This window comes from Thunnus maccoyii, chromosome 15, assembly GCF_910596095.1.
Source record: "Thunnus maccoyii chromosome 15, fThuMac1.1, whole genome shotgun sequence".
NCBI classification, from domain to species: Eukaryota; Metazoa; Chordata; class Actinopteri; order Scombriformes; family Scombridae; genus Thunnus; species Thunnus maccoyii.
Window position 1 is genome coordinate 29,209,517 of NC_056547.1, and position 6,107 is coordinate 29,215,623.

The following is a 6,107-nucleotide window of genomic DNA, read 5'->3' on the forward strand; positions in this document are numbered from 1 at the left end:
CCAGTATTTGTATTTGTATCTGTATTTGTTGAGGCAGCAAAATTATTTGTATTTGTATTTGTATTTGAATAAAAGTGGAAAGAGGCTTAAAAATCCTGTTTTTGTTTTTATTACGCATTTAATTTTAGAAAATTAAAGTGTTACAATCAGTGTTCATGAATAAACTACCTTATGAAGGAGGTCCCCAAACTGGGTCTTGAACTGGAGTCCCCCAGATCATAGACGACTGCGCTGACCACTGAGCTAAAACTTTACTCATCGCCTCATTGCAGACAGACCTCTAACTAACAAATATTTTTTAAAATATTTGTATGAAACAAATATTCATAAAAAAAAACATTATTTGTGCTTTGCTGAATAATGTATTTGTATTCGGGCACATCCCTAATGACTACTAATATTAAGTGTCACAAAATTATCAAATTATCATATATTATGGGACTTTTGGCATTATTGATCATACATAGGGTAAAATTATTGCACAAATACGATACATTATAACTTTAAACACACACAAACAAAAAACAGCGTCTTGTATTGAGCCATGGTCCCTAGTTAAGGGTGGTCAGAGAGAAATCTCATCACTGGCCAACTGCAGTAAAGGTGGAATTTACAGTAACCAGTTTATTACAGTTACTTTAACAATTTCCTACCTAAAGTGATTTCTCTGAGGAACCTGCTCTCTTGTGCACATGTAAATATGCTGAATGTTATTCTGTGTTCATTAATAACAAAAATATAAAATATGGCCCGTTTTGAAGAAAAAGAAAAGGTGTTGTTTTCTTCAAACCCGTCCTGACAGCCCTCAGTGAACTCCAGCTGCTAGCACTATGTGAGTTACATTACTCACAGGAAACAGATGTGTCATCCTCTTCAACATGTGATTAATCATGTGAGATATCAGCATGGTACATCTTGAGTGTTTGTGTCTAAATAGATTTGACATTTTCATCCTCATGCTGGTCGCATGATAATATCATCACCAAATCTTCAATTGTCACTAAATGTATTCACTGTGATCTTGCAGAGTGTCTCGAAGCAGCTCTGTATTCTTCTCTTTCCTATGTGATGCAGTGTGTCAAAGTTCTCAGTTGTCTGATGATTTCACTGTGTGCAGTTCAGAAGACTGAGGTCCTGGTTGCTTTCATTACAGCCTCTTTATTCTGTAATCCAACTTCAGATATAATTTGGAAAATTCAGTTCATTACTGTCGAAAATAATAACAAAAAAAGGACAAAAAGTCAACAAAGTACTGTGTGCTAATGCCAGTGATCTTAAGAGAGAAGTTGTAATGATCACATGTTGGCGAGAGCAACTTTTGTCAAATCCACTCAAAGACAGGGCCTGTAAATCATGTATTTCATTTCACTGACTTATGGAAAAGCTCGACACATTAAACGCTGCCATCCATTGTACCAGACTTGAGAATGGTATTCCATGAAGCCCTGCTCATATCTGGCAAAAAAAAACCCAGAACAAACATGAATGAAGGGGAGGTGAAACCACATGCAGGATACATGAAAACTAGTTGTCAGTGATCCTATCAAGATCTCAAAGCAAAGAAGCCTTAACTATGTAAATAAATATTTCTGTTTGATATTAAAGGAAGTGGTTATTTTGTGATACTGCTCTCCCTTCACACTACCATATGCCTGCCAGCAGGGTTCCTATAGAGGTTCTCCTAAGTGAGATATCACAACTACTGGCCAGATTGACAAGTGAAAATAACACCGTCACACCAAATCAAATACTAGCACATAATATATCTCATCATCTAAATGGCAGATTGTCACTCTCAAAGGAATGAACTTACCTGATTTCAATGATCCTTGAACTTTCCTCTTTCACCTCCTTCAGAATAAATGTTACATTTTCATCCCCTATATCAATAAGTGTCTAAAAATTGCTAAGTCATCAGTATGTTGTTCTGTCCAGCACTTTGAAGTTAGCCATAGCCAAACCATAGTCTTAGTCAGATTTCAGACAGACATCTAAATTTATCAGTTGCAAAAATCTGTCTAGCTCTTGACTATCTTAAATAGGACTAATTTGCAATTAATTCTGGGTAAATTCAGATTTTCATTTTTCAGACTAAGACACTGTTGACCTAGCAGTCGTGTCACTATGTTACTGTGAAAATTCGGTGAATTTTTACGTGTTACAATACAAAAAAACTTCCACAGCTTTGCAGAACTGTTGCAAAAGTCAGCTGCTGTGGCAGTACTTCTGCTAACTCAACAGTCGGGCTCAGGATAGTATCTAACTGAAATGAGTGACGGTGTCTTCACTGCTGTATGTTTCCAACAGGTTATCATGCTCTCTAAAAACTCTCCCTTCTCATTACTAACCCCAAAATATTGTTATTAAACCACAAATTATCAGCCATGTTTTCCTCTTATTTTTCATTTGGTTCTAGCTTGTTAGAGTTTCACTGCCAGGTGTCTTGAGCTGCTTTGCCACTTGGATTCTTGTATCCATTCACCAGTACATAAATGTAAGCTCTGTTGGAACTGTCAGACTATTGTTGAGTCACTTTTGCTTTTAGTTGACAACAGTAAAAATCATTGTTACATTAACATTCCAGAGTTTCATTGATTTGTTGGTTTATTCAGATCCCCATTAGTTGTTACTGGGGTAGCAACTGCTCTTTATGACCTCCAGCTGCTCCCAGCATCCACCTGTACCAGCAGCGCCGGAATGAGTTTTGAAATGGGGGGACATGTAACAATCTCAGTGCAGCCTACTGTTGTTTGTACCACTAAATTATGGTAAGAAATGCATTCCCTCTTCTCATCAGGGTACTTCCAGATCAAAATGGTAGCAGCTTTTTTTTTTTTTTAATGCAGTGGTTTGCCGGTGGTTCTCTTGATACAGACCATGGATGTATAAAGAGAACTGGATACAGGAAGGGCGCCAGGCTTTGAAGCAAATTTGACAGCAAAACCACAAAAACAACAAAAATTAGCAGCTAAACCGTGTAATTATAACATCACGTGATGCACACTGGCCCAAAAAGACTTTTTCCCATAGACTTACATCGTGAAAGAGGCGTCTGTAAATCAGCGGATACATTTTTTCTGAGCGTCATAACCCCCGCAAAATGATTTGTCTGACTATCAGAATTAAATCCGTTCGGTCTGATCACATTTCAAAAGCCCAGAAGAGCTGCATGATTGAATTGTTTTATCCCCTTTCAAGTTAGCCGGAGGGCTAAACCGGAAGTAGCCAACTCGGCCATCGAAAGTCACCAGTCTCATGCTCTATGGGCCGCACAATGCAGAAGATCCGGGTACTTTCATATCAGGACATCGATTTTTTATTGCTTCATGCGCCACCGAGTAACTTTCATAGGAATGAACGGGGCCCCGCCTCTGACGCTGTATCCACTTCTCTTTATACATCCCTGATACACACCCTTATGTTTTTACTCTGAGAACTGTTACACTGTAATCAATCAACCAACCAACATGTCAATATGTTTTTTTTAATAAAGTTCGGAAGAGAATCAGAATTCATGCCTTATTAAAATGGAGCCTTTACATTCAATATGCCTACTAACATACAAATATCATTGCAGCGATTGAGGTTTAGTCCCCCAGGCTCATTTTCCATACTGAGTGTGCCTATCACTCCCAAAGCAAACATCCTGTGTTCATGTCCATATCATCAGTCAAGTCTTTCTAGATGTGCAGGAAAAGCAGGTTCGTAAGTCATTTCTCTGTCATTGTAGAACAGATGCTGTTCTTTAAATGACAGAATTTTATTGAATGTCAGATCACTTTGATTTAATTTGAATTACACAATGGTTGGTTATGATTGGATTTAAAGGTCCAACATGTTAGAGTAGGCTTACCATAATACCTGGCTTAGATGTTATCACTTTATTAACATAACACCTGAGAATAGGGGGACAAAAAATCTCATCCACCCTATTCTGGCTTACCTGTACTGTCTAACTCCTGCAGGGAAATTCTAACTGCCTCCCTATGTTCCGTCTGCACTCAAGGCTATGTACAATAACAGAGAAATGGGGTAGAACATGGTCATAGCCAAATGTAATTAAGGTTGGACATTGCAGGGGACCAAGCAACTCTTTTTACACATTTTACAGAAACCAGTAGCTGCCTGATAATCATGCCTTCACTCTAAAATATAAATGCAAGAACAATGAGCCACAAGTTGCCTGTATAGCAACAGTTAGAGAGGAAATCATACTAGACCGCAGTTTCCTGTCCTCAACATCAGTGCCACAAATCAACATGAAACCATTAATAAATAAAATAAAAGCAATAGTTTAGAGGCAAGAAGTAAAACTTATGATTAGCATAGCAGCTGCACAATGCTAACAAGTCCATTAGAACCGGACCGCTTTGTGTGGACCATTACGTGTGATTTTAGTAATGATGGAAGCTTGTAGGGCTTGATAAAGTGCTGAGCAGTTTGTGGTTTCAGTTTTCACAAGTGGCCCTGGAGACTAGTTTTGTCTGTTTTTTTGATCAGTTAAAGAAAAAGAAGAAGTTAGAATTTTCATGATAAAATAAATAAATAAAGCTCTATCTGATTGTAGGCTAGATTGAACTAGAGGTGTTCAGTGCATGAACAAATCTCCAACACCAAATCTTCAAACTGAATTGACTGAATACTGAATCACCATTGTCACTGACCCGATCAATAACGAATAGCAGTGGAGCAGTGAACTCATATTCATATTTTAAACTCAAAAAAACACAAATCTTGCTCTACAGTACTTTACGTTGCATTCTGGTGTTTTGTGCTTTGCTTTTGGTATTTTATGTCTTTTCTACCTACTTTTTATTTAGGGGTTTTTTGTTTCAGTGGTATCATGTTACCACATTTGTTCTATAGAGAGCTGAAGTTATGACGTCTTTCCATTTACTTTCCATACGGCTGCTAAAACAAATGAATATTGAATAAACAACAATATTAGATATTTTTTTCAGAAAACGCCATTCCTTATCTAAACATATGAAGCGAGCCACACAATATACTGTTGAGAAAAGTTCTATTCCAAGGCTGGATTTTTACTTAGCATAGTTATGCATGTTAATAGGATTTTGAATGAGGTTTTCTTACTTCTGGAGCAGAATCAGGAAGTTCTGACTCTAGCTATGTTTCTGTGTCTGTTGCATGTCTTGCTTTTATGTTTTGGTGAGCCAAAGGCAATTTTCCACGCTTGTGGACAATAAAGTATTCTATTCTATTTCCCCCTCACATGTGACTGTCAGCCCACCTGTGATACAGTACATTACCTCCTTGTTAATTATTAAAAGTATGAAAACCACAGAAACAATAATAATATGACTATTGTCACAAATAAGTGGCTGCTGAGCTTATAAACTTATGAAGTGCAAGTAGGTTAGTTTTTTACTGAACTGAACGCAACAGCTTGAACTAACAACAGACTGAATGTACTTCTGAAGTCAGTGAGTCAACATTGAATTTTCCGGCTTGCCCTATGAATGCTAAATGCTCACAGATTAAACAACTATCACTTCAGTGCTTTTATCACACAGAGTAGGTCAAGCAGATGTTCTAGTAGGTCTAGTAGTCATTTGTTAATAACACTTGCTCTTTATTGGCAACAGCCTTCAACAAACAAGCTAGCAGTTGATATGATGATATGATTATTCACTTTGTTGCCAAGAGTAAAATTGATTGATATCAATCTCTTGTCTGTAACGAGCTGACGCCATGGTGGCAATTAGCTTAGCTTTCCATGACTGATAAATGGAGGAGACAGCTAGCCTGACTCTGTCTAAAGATTAAAAATATCCCTACCATGGCTCTAAAACTCACTAATTAACGCTATAACTATAAGTCATTTTTTTCAGTGAGTCATATGGTCTCAATCGCTAAATTCAGACCCTCTAATAAGTGTACTAGTGGTCATTTGGAAATTATTGCTCTGTTAATAAGATTTGAAGACTTATAGTGGCTTTGATGTCTGCCGTGTACATATTGATTGATAGCTGTGATTGACAGTTGGCTCACCTGCTGCAGTTTTTGGCTCACCTGCTCCTCCTGTCAGACTATCGTTGCCATATTTCACTAAGTTTAATGTTACTTGATCACAATACCTGCCATGT